Source organism: Lontra canadensis, unplaced genomic scaffold (genome assembly GCF_010015895.1).
Source record: "Lontra canadensis isolate GAN:19392208 unplaced genomic scaffold, GSC_riverotter_1.0 scaffold56, whole genome shotgun sequence".
NCBI lineage: Eukaryota > Metazoa > Chordata > Mammalia > Carnivora > Mustelidae > Lontra > Lontra canadensis.
In genome coordinates, this window is record NW_022631050.1 from 7186430 (window position 1) to 7208276 (window position 21847).

At 37.9% G+C, this 21847-nt stretch overlaps 1 protein-coding gene across 4 annotated transcripts in view; it reads left to right on the forward strand.

The window, feature by feature from the left end:
- The window catches only part of MAP3K13 (mitogen-activated protein kinase kinase kinase 13), a 161725-nt gene continuing 139878 nt past the window's right edge, over positions 1-21847 (forward strand). Inside the window, exons 1-3 of one of the 4 annotated variants that reach the window (XR_004384804.1) lie at positions 1-117; positions 2012-2138; positions 7544-7843. The gene's annotated coding sequence lies outside the window, so the exon portion shown is untranslated. The other 3 variants (XM_032875555.1, XM_032875556.1, XM_032875557.1) reach the window with 3 other exon arrangements.

Below are 21847 nucleotides of genomic sequence, written 5' to 3' on the forward strand. Positions count from 1 at the left end.
CGGCCGGAGGTGATGCACAGGAAGTTACGCCCTGCAGGCGGTACCAGGTAATAGAGGGCGTCGCGATGGGCGGGGCGTCGCGTCTGTGGTCATCCTGGAACCTCGGGTCCCGGGCAGGTAACGTGCTCGTTAAACTTGGACCGGGTCAAGGGTGGCGGTTGGTGTTGGTGGCCCAGGTAGTTCGCAGGGAGAGATGGATCTCGCTTTAGGCTGGAGAAGAGTCTTCTTGGCGTGGGACTCTCTGGGGAAGGTGGGGTACGGGGAACTTTGGGAACGGGGTCGTGAGGACCAAGGCCGTCGAGGAGGTACCGGCTTGAGACTTCCGGGAGTCGATCATGGCTGGAGTTCGTGGGCTCCTGAGCCTTGGCGCTCTGGGGTGAAAGGTGGAGCCTGGGCGTTGAGATGAGCGGACCTCGAGTTCATTTCTTACCTGCTCCAACCCCCGCATCTGTACCGCTAATAGGGGACAGGTACTTCATCTCTTAATCCAGGACGGTGCCTTGCCACTATTAGGCATTCTTTACATGTTGTTGAATGAATGAGTTATTCAATATGAACGCACGAACCAGATTCGCGATCAGCAGGGGGAACTTCTCCCGAACTTCAGGATCTCTACCTGAGTGTAGAAGTGACTTCAACTTATGAGGGTTCTGGGGGAGTAGAGATTGAAAACACTGTTGTTGTTTTGTGAGATTATTGAAATTTATAAATTTGTTTTATTATTTTTGATGGTGGGGGTAGAGGATAAAGCGATTAATTGAGCTTCTTTCAGATTCCTTTACTTTTCTGGGAGGAACTTCCAGGTAATAATGGGGGAGGAATGATAAGCTACAGTTGTAGCACTGAGCTTCTAATTAGTGATCGAAGTGTTTTCTTTTCAGCAATATGAACTTGCTCTCTATTTTCTTTATGTTTTCTTTCTTTTATTGTAGTGCTTCTTGCATTTGAGAAATAAATGATTTCTTAACAAAGATGAAATTAATTTATAAAAATCCAGTCAGAGGTTTCACCAGGTGTGTTCAAATAGCATAAACTCCTTACACAGACTTGTAGGAGGCCTGCAAAAGAACGAATCCCTGAAGATTAAATTGTCTTTTTGTAAAATATTTGTTTAGATGTCTTAGATGAAGAGTGGCCATAGAACTAAAGAACAAGTGCTGTAACCGATTAGTTTTGATTGTCAAGTGGAAAAAAGTGCAGAGGACCGACATAGCAGGCTGTGTAATGGGATCTGGGCATGAATCATTATCTGGATGCAGTGATTTTGTGTATGGGCTTTGTGCTATCTAATGAGATAGTAGCTCCTAAGAGGTTCTAGAATCTTTTATAGACTGGATGTAATAGAGTAGAAAAACCTGAATTTATGCTTTTGTTTGTTTGTTCTTACAAAGAAGAAACTAGTAAACATTTTTAGATTTAAAAATCCACGGGTCATCTGGCTGCCTCATTCTGTGGAGCATTTGACTCCTGATCTTGGGGTTGTGGGTTCAAGCCCCACCTTGGGTGTAGATATTGCTTAAAAAATAAAATCTTTAAAGAAGAAAAATCAAAGAGGTTTTTTTAAAAATAGTCTGAAAAAAAAAACAAAACCAGGAAGTAGACATGTAAATACATTATTGTAGTCATTTAAAATTGAAAGGTTTGACTGCCTTTGAAATTCGTTTTCCCCGTTTCTGGAAAGTGTTGTTATCCAAGTCATTCCCATCTTTACAAGCTCTTACTATGGTGCCACCTTTAGAATGCATAGAAATAGAGAACAAAGCAGTGTTTCAAGATTGTCTAGATTTTGTTAATAGTAATGTCTTACTTAAAAATAAAGTATAATTTTGCTACCTCATTCTGCTGTTCAATGTCATCTCCACCAATTTTGTGTATCTAAATGTCTATATTCATAATATTAACTATAATTAATAATAATATAATATATAATAATAACTATAATAATTATAGTTCATAATTAGTATCTAAATGGTAACTTAGGTATGTGCATTGACATTCTTGAGGTTTTCAGTTTTGCAGAACACTGATATCTATGGACTCTAATATGGACTTCATTTAAAGAAATCTACGGACCATTAACGGACAAAAACATGAATCAATTTATGTTGTGGCATTCAAATCGTAGCACTTTGGGAAAGGTAAGTTGTTGACTATGTTTTATGTTAGGTGAGAAATAGAACAGCCTTGGATTGGTCTAGGAAATTTGGGGATTGTAATTGAAAAATACAGAACGAGTCTTCAAATTATGTTTTAATCTGGATCTTCCAAAGAGAGGTTTGTTCTGTATATATGAGGTAATTATTACTGTTTCCTTGTAAGATTGGTCAGAAATTAAAGAGATTGGGAAGTTATATTATTCTTGGACGATTACTGCTCTGTTCTCTTTTTTGGGAGCTCTCCTTTCAACACGTTAGAACCTGGTAGAATATATCAGCCTGTGGATACCCTGTGGGAATGGGACTTCAGATACTCATTTAAATCATCTCACATCTGAGTTTGGCTCTGTGATAATATATGTACCAAATCTCATGGCCAATTTTACTTTATATGTTAGGTTAAAGCAAGAAAAGAAGTTTAAAAAATGTCTTCTTTCTTTATGCTACTTTATTTATGCTATTTTCCTTTCTTTTCTTTTAAAACATCACTTATGGGATTCATTCTACTGGTCTTTTATCTTTCTGTCCCGGGGGGTAAATTTTCTCTCTCTTTCCTATTTTACCTTAGGGGTTTGTTAACTTTCAGTCTTTAACTTATAACTTTGTGATAATGTTTGGCACCTCTTAATCACTAAGCATTATATTTGTAGGTTTTTCCAGTCTCCTTTGGCTTCTTGTTTAGAATTTGCTTGATTCCAAAACCAGTTAGTACTTCTAGGAATTCATCTCTTAGATATATTTGCGCCTGCACACAAAAATTTGTATATAAAGATATCATTACTATATTATTTTAAATTAAGAAACAGACAAACTAGGAGTAACCTAAACATCCCTCACCAGAGCTCTGATTAAATATATGCCTTCATGCAATGTAGTACTTTACAGCTCTTAGAAAGAATGAAGCTAATCCATAGGCAGCGGTATGGCAAAATCTGATATGTTGCTAACTGAGAAAAACAAGATGGAACTCTCTGTATAGTGTGTTTTCATTTGTGTTTTTAAAAGCGTATGCTTATATATATACATGCAAAATTTCTCAGAATTTGTATGAGGAACTATAGACAGGTACTCCTGGTGAATGAGATTATAGGTCTATGGTAAGAAGATGACTCATATTTTTTCTGTGTACTCTTTCTGGTGGGCTGAATTTTTAACCATGAACATGTTTTTATAATACTAGGGAACAAACAAATGATAAAGCTTTAGGTTAATTTGAGAACTGTGGAGCCCACAGCTATTCTTTATGACTTTTGTCCTTATAATTATTTGTACTGTCCAGAGGGAATGGGGTTGTATAAGTGAGTGAAGTTTTTGCCAGATCGGAATGGAAGATTTGGTGACATTGTAATAGGTTTTTAACCTTGCCATTGGATTATTACTCTTATGAATAAACTAAGAGCTTAGTGCTGCTGAATTTAATACTCATATCCAATCATAGCATGTTACTGACCTCCCTAGGTAATATGGATATTATCTTTGTTTGCAGGCTAGGTTTCTGTTGTGTTGGCATCGTTCTTCTGAGCTCCTCAGTATTACTGAATGTCATGAACTTTGTTTTATTTGAATTGCTGTTGAGGGACTCTACTCTTTAAATAAGTCTTAGTTATTATTTCACTTTGTTCTTGATGTTTAGTGCTGGCTTAAAGCATTTCAAAGAATGGCTTATTCTCTCTGTTAGCAAAATCAGTAAACCAGAAAGATCCTTTAGATATGTATGGATAATCTCATTCTGTATTGAGAATAATGCTTGGAAGTGGCTGATTATTTGCCATGGGACTCTGCAAAAATTTCTTGTGACTTTTACTTCTCTAGCCATGTTTATCTTTCAACACTTTCCTTTTGGGAAATTTGGAAAAATAGTAAGAGGTGAATACAAGAAATTTAAAGATACAGTAATCTTTGTTCATTAGTAATGGGATTTTATTTGAAACTTGCTTGAGAATAAGTTTTATAAGATACATACCTTTATGATACCACTGATTGTGTATCTTATGAAAATAAAAAGGCCATTTATCTGGGGGCTGAGTCATGATTAATAGAATAGAACTGATTATGGTATCTCTGGTGATACAATAGAAAGGAGCACATAGACATAAAAGTTACATAGAATTGGGGAAGATACATGTAGGTGTGTGTGTCTATGCATATAAACATGTATTTATAAAATGTGTATATATATATATATATATATATATATATATATATATATATTCTTTTACACATAATATATGTAAAGTTTTCTGGAAAACCGAAAGTTCCATATAGGAAGGTATCCAGTTAGCACAGGAAGAAAAAAAAGTCAGAATTTTAAGACCTTAGAGCTGGGCCTATCAAAGGCTAATTTATGATTATGAGAGCAGCTTAAAGAATTTTGGACGTTTTAAGATCATTCACAGGTTCAAGTGATAGGAAGGTAGATGGAAGACTGAGAGAAAATTAAAATCTAGCAAACATATAAGATTATGGTTGAGGGTATCCTTTAAGATTCTGGTTGGTGTTACTATTTTGGGGAGGAGAAAAAAAAAGGGAACTCAAAAATGTATTGCTGTTTAGTTTGAATTTGAACTAGGACCACAAGTTTTTCCTAGATTTCCAATTGTGTATGACCAAGATGGATAAACTAGATCCATTAACTTATACAACATTATTCTACAAAAACTGATTTGATCATTAGATATACCTCAAAGAATAAGAGAACTATTTTTAACCAGTTTTGTGATTATGTAAAAGGATAACTGTGATGATCGAGACTGAGGGGACTGGGACTATTTTTAGAGAAGATAGAAGACTTTGGAAGAGTTCGAAAAGCTGTAGGAAGGACACTTGTTGTCTGTTAGTTGAGGCCAAGTGAGAGAAGGTATAGAACCAGTGAGCAGGGGAGCCTCTGTGTTCAGAGGCGGTGAGCTTTGGGTCATTAGGGCTGCTAAAGCAGAGTTGGAACGTCAGGAATATTGTAGAGGGAATTTCTTATTGTATGGGAGATGGTACTAGATTATTGTAAAGGTTCCTTTAAATCCTAAAATTTTTTTATACTGCAATGAAGTATTCATTACATTATGGGTACACATTCTGTTATCAGTGTATTTAAATACTGATCACTAACTTATCCACTCATCATTTATCCACCAATCTCAACTTAACCTGTAACCAGGAAGTAAATTTAAAAATTACCTGAGCTCCCAAATTAAAAGACACAAAACCCATATGCTTTCTTTAGGTCCTTACTCAGTTTATTGACTCTTTTAAAATATTTTTTTTTTTTTTTAAGATTTTATTCATTTGACAGAGAGAAAGAGAGCACAAGTAGGGAGAGCAAGACAGAGGGAAAGGGAGAGGCAGGTTCCTTGCTGAGTAGGGAGCCGGATGCAGGGCTCGATCCCAGGATCCTGGGATCATGACCTGAGCCAAAGGTAGACGTTTCACCAACTGAGCCACCCAGGCACCCCTCTAATAGGCTTAATTAACTGGTATCTAACTCCACATTATACTAGAAGCAGCAGATTGTAAGTAGACTGAGTGCTAGTGTAAGCTTAATATATGTTAATGCTAATAATGGTTTTGGCATGCTTAAGTAACCTTTTTTTTATTATTATTATAAGTGATTCACGTCCACAACAAAAATTAGAATATAGAAATATATTTTGGGGTGATGTGTGTGTGTGTATATATGTATTATATATATAATATATGTATAATGTGGTATGTATGATATATATAATACATATGATATATATATATATATATCACCAGAAGAGAATTAAAGTTACCTATAGTTCCTTACCACTATTAATATTTTAGTGGCATGCTTTATTTTTAAACTTCTTGACATTCCTGCAGGATATTACTTCTGAGTAGTGACTGCTGAAACTGATTCTACATTACTCATGTTTGGAAACTTAAATTAGTCACTATACTTTCTGATCAGAATATCAGAAAGTGAAAGATTATGACATGGCACAGCACTGACTTGAAAAAAACCTTAGTCCTGGTCAATTTTGTTGCATTGAAACCAGTTTTATAGATTAGTGGGCATAGGTTGATATTCTGGAGCCAAAGGAGTTTGAATCCTAATTCCACTATTTACTAGCCATGTAAACTACCAGAATTTCTTAATTTCTGTGTGCCTCAGTTTCTTCATTTATAAATTAAGGATAATGATAGTATCAAAATCACAGGATTATTATGAGGATTATCAATTAATCTATGTAAAATGCTTAGAGCTATGCCTACCACAAAGTTTAGACTCAATATATATTAGTTGCTATTGTTATTCTTTTTAATTTTTTAAGGATTTATTTATATTATTTTTTTAAAGGAAATTTTTTTTTTAAGATTTTATTTATCTATTTGACAGACTGAGAGAGATCACAAATAGGCAGAGAGGCACAGAGAGAGAGGGAGAAGCAGGCTCCCTGCTGAGCAGAGAGCCCAATGCGGGGCTGGATCCAGGGACCCTGAGATCATGATCTGAGCTGAAGGCAGAGGCTTTAACCCACTGAGCCACCCAGGTGCCCCTAAGATTTAGTTATTTTAGAGAGAGAGGTAGTGCACATGGGGGAAGGGGCAGAGGGAGAGAATCACCAAGCATACTTCCTGATGAGCGTGGAGCCCAATGTGGGGCTCGATTTCACGACCCATGAAGTCATGACCTTGAGCCTAAATCAAGAGTTGGTTGCCCAAATGACTGAGCCCCCTAGGCACCCCATTATTATTAATTTTTAAAAACTTAAGGTTTTCTTGAAAAAAGGCAGGCTTATAGGCATACATAAAAATAAAAAGAAACAAGTCAGAATGAACACAAAAGTAGGCAGTGAGATTTAGTATATTTATTTCATAAAAAAATGTAAAGTGGTCTGAATTTTTCCATCATAAGTCTTTGTTGACTTTTCTCCCATGTTAAATATTTTCAGACCATAATATTCCTAGTTCAATTTCTTTCTCTACCCCACAAAATCAACTTTATTTTATGCTTTCTCTTCCAACAAATATTTGGCCATGCTTTCAAAGATCAAAAGCCCTCTAAGACAACCGAATATCACTGATGGTGATCAGAGAGATTCCGGATATTATCATTAAATCAGTTTCTCTGATTACAGCTTAAGGTGGTTCTGTCAGAAAGTTGAATTCTGCAGTTTAAAGCAAATATTAATCAAAGAGATAAGCCAGTAAACGTACTAAGCTATTCTGTACACTCTGTCTTTTAAAATCTTTGTTTCCTTTTCTTTTTCTTCTTTATTTCATTTTGGTTTTCTCTTTCTGTTCTTTCAACATGGTATCTGGTAGTCTGATTAATTATTGACCAAAGAGTTAAAGCTTTTCAAAACCTTTAAAAAATTTTATTAGACTTGCTGGTAGAATTTTTTTGTATGTTTTGTTTTGTCTTAAAGCATCAAGTACAAGCTTTTGAAGACCCTGGGGCCTACCATCATTATGCATTCAAGATTTGAGTTTGAATAACTTCATCAAGACTTAGATCCTCTTCAAAAGCCTCAAGTCTCATCTGCATTAAAGCTCTCCATTGAACCCTCTCACAAAAGTAAAAGCTTACAGGGACTAAAATCCACTAATACATTCCATTTTATATCCTTTCTTCTGATTTCTCTTCAATTCCTTGGCCTTTAGGGCCTTTCATATTGTTTAAGATCCTTTAGATCAGAGCCAAGGAATAAGTGCATTCCAAAAGAATAGATGTCCTGTGGCCATAAGTTTTCATCGGTAGAGAAGCATAAACTTGGTATGATAAGTTTACAGTCAGGTCTTTTGTTGTAGCCTATAAAAACTTGAATCAACAATAAGAAATGAGAATGAAGTGGTAAAAATATCTGAGGTCAGATTATACCGTCAGTGGTTTGGAGAAAAGAGCCCTCCACCTACAAGTTAGTGGTTCTTATTGTCTGCCTGAGAAGGTCACATAACTTCTCTGCACCTTAATTTCATCTGTAAAGTAAATCTGATATTATTTCCCCTGCCTACCTCACAGGGTTGTTGTGAGGGTCAAATGAAACAATATATATAAAAAGGACATTTATTTAAAATGTGCGGTATAGACACAGAGTCCTGTTATAAGTCATTCCCTCTGCTCTCAGGTGTGGGAAGGTAGATGATTTAAGCACACTGAGCGAGCACCTTGTCTAGGCTGGATACATGGAAACAAGGCTGTGTTAATTTTTGTTTTCTCTGAGTACTTTTGTGGGCTAATTCTAAGAAGGATGAAGACTATACATTTCCCTAAAAATTTAAGTTGGCATTTATACTGCTCTAGAGCAATTATATGCTGTAATTGTGTTCATGGCTTGCAACCTTGGTTTACTAAGTTGTGACCAGCATTTTTTTTTAAATGAAGAAGTGTAGAGCAGAACATTTCACACTGCATCCCACATGGTAAGAGAGTGTGTGTTGTAGTATATGTATGTATGAATGTGTGTGTGTTTGTATTTATGTACTTGGTCATTAAATAAAATGCATTTTTTTCCTATGAGTTGCAGTCGCTGATCCAGGTGTGTTACTTTAGTACTAATGCTTTCCTATGCATCTGGGTTCTTAGGAGACTGTTTCTTTTCACTTCATACCACTACTGCTTGTGACAAAGGAATGGACAGTAAATATCAGTTTGACTTCTGGTCTCATTGGTGAGATTTTGTAATTTCAGAGCACAGAGAAAGCCACTGGGCCTCTGGGTATTTTATTTAGTATCTAATAACCATCCACTTTGATGCCCAGACTATTAAAACATGTCAGATTGGTTCAATCTCATACTAGTAGAAAGATTCTATCAAATGTTTTTTCTTTTAACTTTTTTTTTTTTTTTTTTTTGCTTTTATCTCTCTGACCTCATGGGGAAAAAACCCCACACACTTACAACAAATCTCATTTAGTTTAGTAATGTTTGAGGACTCTGTGGAGAATGGCTATAGAGAATATAGATAGCATGACCAGGAGTTTGATGATCTCTAGAAGAGAAAATGCCAGTTTTTCTTTCTCTGAGTAACTGAATTTATCTTTAACGATTTAAGATAAATAAGTCACTGGTATTAACTTACTCAACTGTTTTCCAAAAAAAAGATATCCACCTTTTTGCTGACAGCATTGGTTAGGAATAAGTGGCTTTTCTAGTGTCCACAAACAAGAGGGAATGGCTCCTTCCATGGGTTTTACATTTGAGTTCATTGGTGAAGAACTAATTCTTCAGTGCTGTAGTATACTGAAAATTTGTATTTGGTGCCTTGGGATTGCTTACATAAGCTTTGATGGAATTCTGTAGGACATACTGATGTTCCTTGCTCACAAATTATATAAATCTATATAGCAGTGACAACATGAATGTTTACCAGAAGGTTTCAGAGGTAGAATCCAACTGGTTCATTTTTCTGAACAGCCACAGCCAAGGTTCATTCATTGGTGGAAACAGAACAAATTGCATAAATTGTGCAAATTGAGGCTCTTTTGTGTATGACAATTGGCAGTGATGGCATAAAGACTTAACATATACAATCAACTTTTTCTTGTCCCTCCCCCCAGAAGAATCACAATGGTATCTTTCTTCCCTTGGTGAAAAAGATAGATCTGTCTATCCAAAAAGGTCAAGAAAAGTAGTTAGGCAACCTCAGCTATTCTGGACCTTCTTTCCCACCTCTCATGACTCTAACCCATCATCACATTCTGTCTTTCCTACCTCCTAAGTATCTTTCAAGCTATCCATGTCCTTCTGTTCCCATATCCACTACGCTTATTTACACTACTGTTACCTTCACCCCCACTTATACAAAAGTTGCCAACTGACCTCTTGTACTCACTCCTTCCTCCTCTAAGCTCATTGCTTTTAGAGTCATCTTTAAAAAATACAACTCTAATCTTTTTGAGCTCCTGCTTTAAACTGTTGTTATCTTATTGCCCTTAGAATTCAACCCCAACACTTCAGGCATTCTTCTTTGCCTACTTAATTAACTCCGGCTGCAGTGGTCTTCAATTCCCTGAAGATGCCTTTTTTGGCAGCGGGGGGTGGGGGGTCTTCAGTGATTTTTGCAGGTATTTTCTGCTTGGGAGTGTTCTTGTCCCTCTTATCCCTTTTAACTTGCTCCTACTTATATTTCCAATCTCACTTTAAATATCCTTTGCTTCCAAGAAGCCTTCCCCTATAGCCCAGACTAGATTAGATTTCCCTCCCTAAATTTTCTTTCCAGAATCACCCAGTTGTCATATCCTGTGTAGTTGTAATTACTTGCTTAATCATTTGTTAATATTCTCACCCATAACAATAAAGCTTGGACTGATGTGTCTCTTATTTACCACTATATTCCCAGTGCTTAGGAAAATCCTAGTAAATAGTATGATTCAGTAAATATTTGCAGACTAATGCTTCTCTTTTCATTTAGACATTTTAGGTACTGTACATTCTTCTAGGTTATGTCACCTCTCTTCAGAACCTTCTAGTTGCTTCTCATCTCATTCCATATATAAGCCAAAGTCCTTATGATGGTCTCTAGGGCCTTACCTGATCTGCCTTTGCTCTCCCCTCATCTCTGGATCATCTGACCGTCCACCCCAGCCACTCCAGTCTCGTAGCTTATCCTCAGAACCTCAAAGTTCTCATCTGCCTTGGGAACTTTGTGCTTGATGTTCCCTATGCCTGATAGGCTCTTGCTTTAGATATCTCTGTGGTTTAATCCCTCGTCTTCAGATCCTTCCAACTATGATTTGTCACCTCAGTAAGGAGGGGCTCTCTCTGATCACCTTATTTGAAATTATAACCTTATCACCATTCCATGGCATTTCTGTTTCCTTTCCCTGCTTTATTTTTCTCATGGTCCTTACCTCTGACTGACATAATATTCACTCTTGTTTTCCCCAGCACCCAGAACAGTGCTTGACACATGGTAGGTACTTAGAACATAATTTATTAAATGAATGAATTCAACTTGTACTCACAGGTACATATATGGGACAATAAGACCTATAACCTGAAATATTGGGACTTAAGGTTTTTAAATGATTTTAAAAGATGAGGTTTTTTTAATGATTTTAAAAGACAAGTTTATATCTTATGCTGTTCTAAAAAATATTTGAAGTGGCTTCTAGAACTGCGTATGGTACAATGAGATGAAGACATGAAGAGAGAGAATGTCTAGTAACATTAAACAGAGTAAAATTAAGACATAGACGATCCTCCATAGTGGCTGGCTAAAGGCAGGTTGAAATTTGCTTTGTTAAAGAATTAACCTGCTCAGAAATGATCACTGGATCAGAATCATGAACTTTGTTCTATGGCACAGGTCATCACAGACAGTTGAATCTTACATAGAAATGCAGAAAACCTATTCACTTTAACTATAGGAAGTCATGAAATGACTGTTCTACAAAGAACTTGCTATGTGTATAAGGAAATTCTCTGTTGGTATAAAACATGAATAGTTTATGAGTAGTCTATTCATATTAAAGCCTCTGCTACATCTGAGAGATGACAGTCATGGCTGCCAGCCACTACTTATATTGTGTACAGGACATTTACAAGGTTGATTCAAACTTAGTAATGGAATATTTTTTAAAAGTCTGTCGGGGCACCTGGGTGGCTCAGTCATTAAGTGTCTGCCTTCTGCTCAGGTCATGATCCCAGGGTCCTGGAATCAAGCCCAACATCAGGCTCCCTTCTCGGTGGGAAGCCTGCTTCTCCCACTCCCACTCCCCCTGCTTGTGTTCTTGCTCTATCTTTCTCTGTCAAATAAATGAATAAAATCTTTAAAAAAAAAAAAAAAAGTCCACTGTCAGAGATACCAACCAGGACATTCATTACTCTATAGTTTTTCTGACTCTAATCACAAGATGATATGAGATTCCAGTGGTTGTGGCCTCCTTTTAGAGAAGGGCAACATAGAAATAGAGTTTTCATCCCACAGTATATACATAGATCAGATTGTTACGTCATACACTTTAACCAATGCAAGGTTATATCCAATTATATCAATAAGATTGGGGAAAAAAGAGTTACATAATCAGTAACTGAATTGGGGTGAAGGATTGGGAGTAAAGCAGCTGAATTAGATTTCAAGAACTCTCACCAATATAGTAACAGAATGAGAGCTACCTTGTGCGCGGTGTGTGTGTGAAGTTAAATGGGACATTATACAGTACCTGCCTTTGTGCTCATGGGAATGTATGCTTTCCTAATTTTGTTCTGTCTTCTTCATTTAAAACTGAGTCAGAAGTGTGGAGCTCCCTGCAGGTCAGAGAGAAAGCAGGGATGTGGGTGGGCGTGGACTGCAGGCCTTGGGGTTAACTGCAGCACTTCATTCAACAGAGCTGGTATTTTGAAGCAAAAGATGAGACTATTTAGCTAGGTGGGGTTCTACTGGCAAAATGTGTTCTTGTTTGACTTTTCTTTCTTATCTCTGTTCTGGAGATAAACAGTGCTTTTTGAAGTAAAATCTTCCTTCCTGACCTATTTTTTAGGATTGGGAGAGGAGATCTAAACAACATTAGATTTTTAAAGAAATAATGAAAATGTGTATTTAAAAAAAAATCACTTATGTTCTACATATTTCAAAGAAAGAATATGAGGAGACATAAGAACACCACAGAACAGCTCTTCTAAAGGAAAAGTGATTTTTATCAAAAGCATTGTGTAGAACATGTGGCTGACTAATGATCATATTGGGTTATGTTTAATCTATAAATCTACATTATTCTAACAAACATGTATTAATTGAGTATAGTTTACATATTTATTTGCTGGAACTTTAGATTAATTTTTAAAGAAATCAGGTTTCTTCATTTTGACATTTAAATGAGCTACAGAAAACCTAAGAACAGACAGAACCATCCTTGTAAAAAATAATGCAAAGGTCATCATATCTTCTAGCATGCAATGGTATAGAAGCAGAAAGATCTTGTTTTAAGTAAGTGTTGAAGTGGCAGAAAGAAAATATCCTCTAACTTCTTTGCTGACACAAAATTATTTTGTTACAGTGAGGACAAAGAATATGTCCACACTTTTGGAATTTCCCAAACGACGTCAGTGAGAATGCCTGACACAGCTAAAAGAGACTCAGTAACCCAAAAGGGTTCTGAATTGACAGAGTTTGGAAAATTTTTCATTCTTTTTTGAAAATTTATAATGCGAATTAGTATTTTCCAAACTTATGTGTGGCCAGAACTCTCTTTTACCCAGAAAATCTTAATAACCCTTGGAATTGTGTTTCAGGAAATATTCTTCCTGATTTAAAAATAAATTTAGAACATATAAACACATGTATACACATGCATAATATATTCTACAACAGTATTTGATATACTTTAAAATAAGTAAATAAATCTTTATTATCAATAAAATTCTTATCCAATATCTCTTGGTGAAGGTAGATGTTAAAACTATTCCAAAATTGGTACATATGTACCAAATTGAATGTGTCGTTAAATAATTTGTGCAGTATTGACATAGATAATCACTTTACTTTTCTGGAAATAGGTTATTTGGTCTCTTGGCAAAAATATCACAGCCTTTGGGCGTTCTTCCTTCTCTGACTATTCCTTCAAGTCTTCTCAGTTGGTTTCTCCTCATTTTCTTGACCTTTAAACACTGGAGTGCCCTAGGAACTCAATCCTAAGACCTTATTTTTTTTCTACCTAGACTCCTCTCTCTTGATGATCTTACTACTCTCAAGGCTTTAATACCATCTTAACGTGAAAATCTTTATCTCCAGCTTAGGCCTTTCCTCTGAAGACCAGACTTGTACATTTAACTGCCAACTTAACATTTCCATTTGTATGCCTAATATTCATCTCAAACTTAACATCTTCAAAATTGAACTCCTAATCTTCCTTTCCATTAAACTTTTTAGTTTTTCCATCTCAGTAACAGTAAATTATTTTGTTGAGGTTTTTTGCATCATTATTCATCAGAGGTATTGTGTGGTTTTCTTATAGTATCTTTGCCTCATTTCAGTATTAGGGAAATGCTGGCTTCATGAGTCTGCAATTTTTTGGAGGAGTTTGAAGATTGGTGTTAATTCTTTGAATATTTGGTAGAATTCTTAAGGGAAGCCATATTGTCCTGGGTGTTTCTCTTTTGGGAAGTTTATGATTATTGATTTAATGTCCTTACTAATTACAGGTCTGTTCAGATTTTCTATTTATTTAAGATTCAGTCTTAATAAATTACATGTTTCCATTTCTTTTTTCTGTTCTTTTTTTTTTTTTTTTGGTGCAAATTGGTGGTTTTATTAAAGCACGGGGGCAGATAATCCAACGTGTTGGTGTCTAATTGTTCACAGTACTCTTCTGATTTTTTTTATTTTTGGGTATCAGTTGTGATGTCTCTTCTTTCATTTTGTATTTTTGTTATTTGAGTCTTCTCTTTTTTCTTTCTTTTTTTTTTTCTTTAAGATTTTATTTACTTATTTGACAGAGAGGGACAGCGAGAGAGGGAACACAAGCAGGGTAAGCAGGAGAGGGAGAAGCAGGCTCCCCACCAATCAGGGAGCCCAATGTGGGGCTTGATCCCAGAACCCCAAGATCATGACCTGAGCTGAAACTAGGTGCTCAACTACTGAGCCACCCAGGTGCCCCTCTCTTTTTTCTTTGTGTAGTTAAGATGTGCCAATTTTGTTGATCTTTTAAAAAAAATCAGCTCTTCATTTCAGTGATTTTTAAAAGTTTTTCTATTGTCTATTTTATTACTGCACTAATTTGTATTGTTTCCTTCCTTCTGTTAACTCGGTTTATTTACTTTTTATTTTTTTTAAAGATTTTATTCACAGAGAGAGAGAGAGCACAAGGAGGGGGAGCTGCAGTCAGAGGGAGAGGGAGAAGCAGATTCCCCGCTGAGTAGGGAGCCTGACACGGGATTCAATCCCAGGACCTTGGGATCATGACCTGAGCCAAAGACAGATACCAAACCAACTGAGCCACCCAGGTGCCCTTGCTAACTGGGTTTAGTTTGTTCTTTTCCTAGTTCTTTGAGGTGTAGAGTGAAGTTTTTTGTTTTTTTTTAAAGATTTTATTTATTTATTTGATAGAGATTACAAGTAGTCAGAGAGGCAGGCAGGGAGAGAGGAGGAAGCAGGCCCGCTGAGCAGAGAGCCTGATGCGGGGCTCGATCCCAGGACCCTGAGACCGTGACCTGAGCCGAAGGCAGAGGCTTTAACCCACTGAGCCACCCAGGTGCCCCTAAAGTGAAGTTATTGATTTGAGATCTTCCTTCCTTCCTTCTTCTTTCTTTCTTCCTCCCTTCCTTTCTTTCCTTCCTCCCTTCTTCCGTCCCTCCATTCTTTCCTCCCTCCCTCCCTTCCTTCTTTCCTTCCTCCTTCCTTCCTTCCTCCTGTAGGCTCCACACCCAGCGTGAAGCCCAACACAGGGCTTGAACTCACAACCTTGAGATCAAGACCTGAGCTCATATCAAGAGTCTGATGCCTAACTGAGCCATCTGGGCACCCAAGATCTTTCTTCTTTTTAATGAGGGCATTTACTGCTGTAAACTCCATTATTAGTACTGCTTTTGTGCATCCCATAAATTTTGGTATGTTGTGTTTCTGTTTCCATTTGTCCCAAAATATTTCCTAATTTCTCATGTGATTTGTTTTCTTTGTCCCATGGTTGAGAGTGTGTTGTTTAATTTCCGCATATTTGTGAATTTTCCCATTTGTTTTGATTCTTTTCTATACTTTCTTTGTTGATACTCTTGTTTTGTTCATGCACCATTTTCCTAATTTCCTTTAGTTATCTGTGCTTTCTCGTAGCACATTGAACATCTTTAAGATGATTGTTTTGCATTGTTTGTCAGGTAATTCATGAACTTTCATTCCTTTTGGGTCAGTTTCTGGAGGTTTATTTTGTTCCTTTGGGCCATGTTTCCCTATTTCTTCATATGCCTTATTTATTTTGCTGGAATTTATGCATTCAGAAAAACAACCACCTTTCTTAGCTCTGTGGACTGGCTTCAACAGGGGAAGACCTTCATGAGTTAACCTTATTAAAGATTCTGAGGACTTCTCAAACCTAGTAAGGACATGTGCTTTCTCTGGGCCTGTGTATGTGCCTTCCCAATTTGAGTTCTCCAGTTGCTTTTATAGGAGTTGGTCATCTCTTGCTCCCTCTGGTGTTCCTCAGTGAGACTGCAGGTTTTCTGGGGCTGCATCTCTCCTCTGTGTTCTCCCATGTACTCACCAGCCCCCAGGCATCCAAAGTATGCCTAGTTTCCTCAGCATTCCAAGCTAAATGAGAGAGAAATCGGTCTTTCAGGCAGTCTCCCAAATATCTGGAACATGGAGCAAATATTCTGCTCTTATCCTGATGGCGAAGCTGTGAGTTGGGTGTTTACTCCTGATCACGGTGAAGTGTACCAGCTTGGGGGAAGGGCTCTAACAGGTGAAATGAAATCTTCCCGTTCAATGTGACTGTTCTTGGTATTGAACTTGCCTGAGATACTACAGCTTCTTAACTGGTTTTTGAAGGCCACATACAGGCTTTTTAGACCATATATTATTGTTAAGTTAGCATCTGTCTAGGGGAGCTAGCTCTAGGGCGTCCTATTCAGCCATCTTGCTGACCCTCTGTGCGGAAATGAGGTCTGGGGCTTCCATGTTTTCTCTTCTAATTCGGATTCTAGCCATGTTTGATTACGGCCCCCACCCTATTCCAGTATGGCTTCATCTTCACTTGATTATATCTGCAAAGATCCTATATGCAAATAAAGTCATGTTCACAGATACCAGGAATTAAGACTTCAATTTATCTTTTGGGAGGGAACACAGTTGCACCTAATAGCCTCTATCAATGCTCATAAAAGAATTGAGGGCAAGATAGATTAGAGAGAGCCAGCCTTTAGGACACATAGTTTAAAAACCCTACACGGGGTACCTGGGTGGTACAGTTGGTCGAGTGTCTGATTCTTAGTTTTGGCTCAGGTTGTGATCTCAGGGTTGTGAGATTGAGCCCTGCTTGGGGCTCTGCACTCAGCATGGAGTCTGCTTAAGATTCTCTCTCTGTCTTCCCTCCCCCTTTCTAAAATAAATAAATAAATCTTGAAGATAGATAGATAAACAAATACCCTGTCCACATTACCAATCATTTTCTTATATGAAGCAAAAATCTTAAGCCACCAGGGGAGGGACAGGAAACTCTTCCTTTTTCAGGGTCCAGACAAAGATTCATTGCTTGTGAGAATAAGTTGGAAGCAAAAGCTCTCTCTGCTGGGGAAGTGTGGGAAACTCTCCACCAGTAGCTGCAGCTACCTTGTAGTTAGTGTGGGACCTGGGGTGTTGGAGGGTTTTGTGCAGTGCTCCCCTATAGATACAAGGCCGAGTTTCACTGCCACAGAGATTTGGGGAGGGGGTATAGAAAGCCCCATACCCAAGGCATAGGGAATAGGGCCTGCCTAAGATGGAGGCTGAAGCAAGAGAACCAAGACACTTAACACTGAGTAACGAACAACAGCAGTCTGCGTCTTCGGGAGGGACAAGGATGTGGCGAAAGCACCCCTTCTGTGGCGTAGACCTGCAGTGACTACTGAGAACAGAGTGTGGAGCAGGAATACTGAGGGAAAAGTGAGTATCCTGGGTCCCACACAAAGCACAGAGCAGCAGGTGCTCACCACTGGCGGAACAGAAGGGAACTACAGCAACAATAAAACCCACTCAGCCACCGACCAGATTATTTCTCTGGACTTGCAGGATACCTGCCTGTAGGACAGAAGAACAGGCATGCACACTTCCACGAGTTACTGTTCTTTTCCCCAGTTGGTATGGTTATTCTATAGGCAATGTGTGGCATTCCAAAATTTTAAAATATGTGAAAAAGGGGCGCCTGGGTGGCTCAGTGGGTTAAAGCCTCTGCCTTCGGCTCAGGTCATGATCCCAGGGTCCTGGGATCGAACCCCACATCGGACTCTCGGCTCCGCCGAGAGCCTGCTTCCTCCTCTCTCCCCCTGCCTGCCTCTCTTGCCTACTTGTAATCTCTGTCTGTCAAATAAATAAATGAAGTCTTAAAAAAAAATAAAATATGTGAAAAAAATGACCACCCATTTTTAAGTTATAAAGCAATGAACAGACCCAGACCCAGAGATGACTCATGTTAGAATTCTCTGACAGGAATTTTAATTATGATTAATATGTTAAACATATGAATGTGTTTAATTATGATTAATATGTTACTCTTAGTGGAAAAGGTGGGACATTTGCATCAACAGATGAAGAATCTTAGCAGAGAAATATAAACTATAAAGGGAAGGAGAAGATTCAGACACATTTTTAAAAAATGCGGGGTGGCCTTTATGGTTGCTGCAGTAATCTATTAAAATGTTCATTGCATCAATATTTTAAAAGAAAAAGAAAAAAAGAAACAGCCTAAACATCTGTTAAGAGGGAAATGGATGGATGAACTTTGTTGGACTATTCATTCTTTGGCATAAATTCACCAATACATTGTAGACTTCCTCCCTCAACATGGGTCAATCTCAAAAAAAGAACGTTGAGTAAAATGAGTTTCAGGGGTGCCTGGGTGGCTCAGTTAAGCTTCCGATTCTTCATTTCCACTGAGGTCTTGATCTCAGGGTTGTGAGATCAAGCCCTGCAGTGGCTCTGCTCTGAGCGTGGAACCTGCTTAGGATTCTCTCTTTCCCTCTCCCTTTATCCCTCCCCCCACCACTCTTGTGGCCCATGCACGCGTGTACTCTCTCTCTCTCTCTGTTAAAAAAAAAATCATCTTATACATTATCATAAAGATGAAAAATAATACCTTTGGGGGGATGATAAATACTAGATTCAGAATAGTGATTAAAGTATTGAAGAGAATGGGTGAACTTGGAAGGGTACAGAAGCTGTTTGAAAGTTTTATATTTTGGAAAATATCTGGCAGAATCATGGAAAACATGAGACAGTGGTGGGAAAAGGGTGAATTATTGTCAAGTTCCCTGTGGACTAGAATACGAAAGCTCTTCAGACTCTTAGGAATCACCAGAGACTGGCTCATTTCTTTACACAGACTCTGGATTCTAACCACAGAGGAATTACCTGAGTTTGTTAATCACTGGTTGAAAGGGAGTGCTGCTATGCTAATGCCCCTATTTGGGGCCTGGGTCTCTGGGTTGGCGGGGGTGGGGGGGGTAGGATTAAAATAATGTTTCTCAGACAGTGCAGAAGAGTGTAGGAATTCCTAAGAGATCAAGACACAGTCCTTAATCTACCAGCATCATGTGCATCTCTCACAGGGAATTACTACCTGGCATTGTAACTTAAATTTCTGCCTAACTAGATTCTTAGTTCTTCAAGCACTCATTCTCAAACACTCAGTAGGTACTGAATAAATGCTTATGGCATGAATGCAAGTGAGTGTCCCTTTCCAAGAGATGCAATAAAATCAGTAAAAAAATACTCAGTTGTATCTCAGTATATGAAGTATGTGGCCAAATGGGATCTTTTTCATAACTGAAGCCTACATTATGCATAACAGTGATCCTCAAATTCCAATATGCATCAGAATCACCCCAGAGGAGGAATTTAACAAAAAGCAGATGTGTGTGTGTGTGTGTGTGTGTGTGTGTGTGTGTATACACGTGTGTAAACAAAAACACATGTTGTTGGGCCTTACCCTAGAGTTTCTGATTCAGTAGGTCTGGGTGGGACCTGATAATTTGCATTTCTAACAAGTTCCCGTGTAATGATGATGCTGTTGGTGCAGACAGTAAGTTGAGAGAACCACTACCTTATAAAAATTTTGGAAAAAAACCATGGAGATACATAATGAAAATAACAAAATCACATATCCCTTTCCTCCATGTATCATTCCTCTGGGAATACTACCTAAAGAAATTAAAAAGAAAAAACAGAGGAAAACAAAATGATTTAATTAAAACACACATTTTGCTACTGTACCCTGTTGCAAATGGGATATTAACCACCTCTGCTTCCAGGTCTTAATCTGTGAAGTGAGGATAACGGCCTATTTTTTTTTTCAAAGATTTTATTTACCTATCCATTTGACAGAGAGAGAGATCACAAGCAGGCAGAGAGGCAGACAGAGAGAGAGGGGGAAGCAGGCTCCCTGCCGAGCAGAGAGCCCGACTCGGGACTCGGTCCCAGGACCTTGAGATCATGACCCGAGCCGAAGGCAGAGGTCCAACCCACTGAGCCACCCAGGCGCCCCAAATACATCTTTTTTTTTTTTTTTTTTTGGACAGAGAGAGATCACAAGCAGGCAGAGAGAGAGGGGGAAGCAGGCTCCCTGCTGAGCAGAGAGCCCTATGCAGGACTCCATCCCAGGACCCTGAGATCATGACCTGAGCTGAAGGCAGAGGCTTAACTCACTGAGCCACCCAGGCGCCCCTGTAACGGCATATTTTTAAACTGGAAGTATCTCTCAGGGTGGTCGTGAGGATTGAATTGATTAGGTAAAGTGTTCAGAACAATGTCTGACTTAATATATATTAGCTATCACTGTGTTGTTAAGAAATTTCAAAATTAATCATGGAAGAGAAAAGAGTTCTGAGCAGAAGACGTCAATCTGGGAATCATTAGGATGAAGGAGGTCAAGAAGAGAAAGCCCTGAACAACAACAAAAAAAGGCACTGGGTATATTTTCCTTTATTTGTGAAAATGAAATTGTATTCTAGAAGCCAAAATACTTCTTATTTTTGCATTTAAGAGTTTACTGTTCGATAAATAACATCACATACAAATCTTTGCATTGAATGGCTTACGTTTGTATTTTGCAAAACAACTATATTGGGGATTTTTTAGTTATAAATATATTTGAGCCAAAATATATTAAAAAGTATAAGTGGTGTTCTTGAAATCCCCTCCCTCCCCTGAAATGCCATGGCTTTTACCAATATCCTATAAGACATCTGTCTATATTGCATTGCTTTTGAAAAAAACATTTTGGAATGTAAAGGTTAGGACATAATTATGAATTATTTATACTACATAACTTATTAATGTTTCCAAATTAATAGCAATTTTTTTTCTTTTTGCTAATTAAATGGGAGTAGGGAGGTGGCGATGGAAGGGGGAAGTCCTTGAAAGAAAGCCAATTGATTACCTAAGTGTTCTTCCCTCCCTGCCCCGAGCCATCACATTTTTATTCTAGCTTCATTTGAAAAATCAGGGTTGCATTGATTTACTATCCCAGTCACTGTTCTTTCCTAACCAGAAATAGGTAGACAGGAAACATTCTGAGTTTGGGCAGGAGGAACAATTGAACGGCCTCTAATTCTGTCCTATAATTATTGTGATGTCATACTAATAAACTAATAAAATTCTTCTGAGAACCTGTACTATTGAGACAATTCCAGGCATGTTATAACATGGTATAGAGATCGTCTAGGGACAGTGTTCAAATGCAATCTTCCTCTGCTGAACTTGCTGTGATATAGCCTTTCCCCATTTGCTCTACCCTTCATCTCAACTTCTGAGACACTGATCAATTCTGTAGAAACTCAGATTATGAAATGTTTCGTTTCTAATCTGTCCTGAGCCAACTTTGGAAAGCAGGATAAATGACTGGGCTAAAATCCCAGACAATGTAATTGTACTTTCATCTTCTGAAAGTAAGGGAAAGAAGTGCCAAGGGTGAAGCTAAGGGGTGTGGGGAAATTTTTTTGTTGGGCAAATCTTTTGTGTCTGTTCTAAATCATCCCCACCGTTGGTTTATGACTCTATTGATTTTTGGTGGTTTCGAGTTAGTTTTTTGTAATCGCCACACACTGG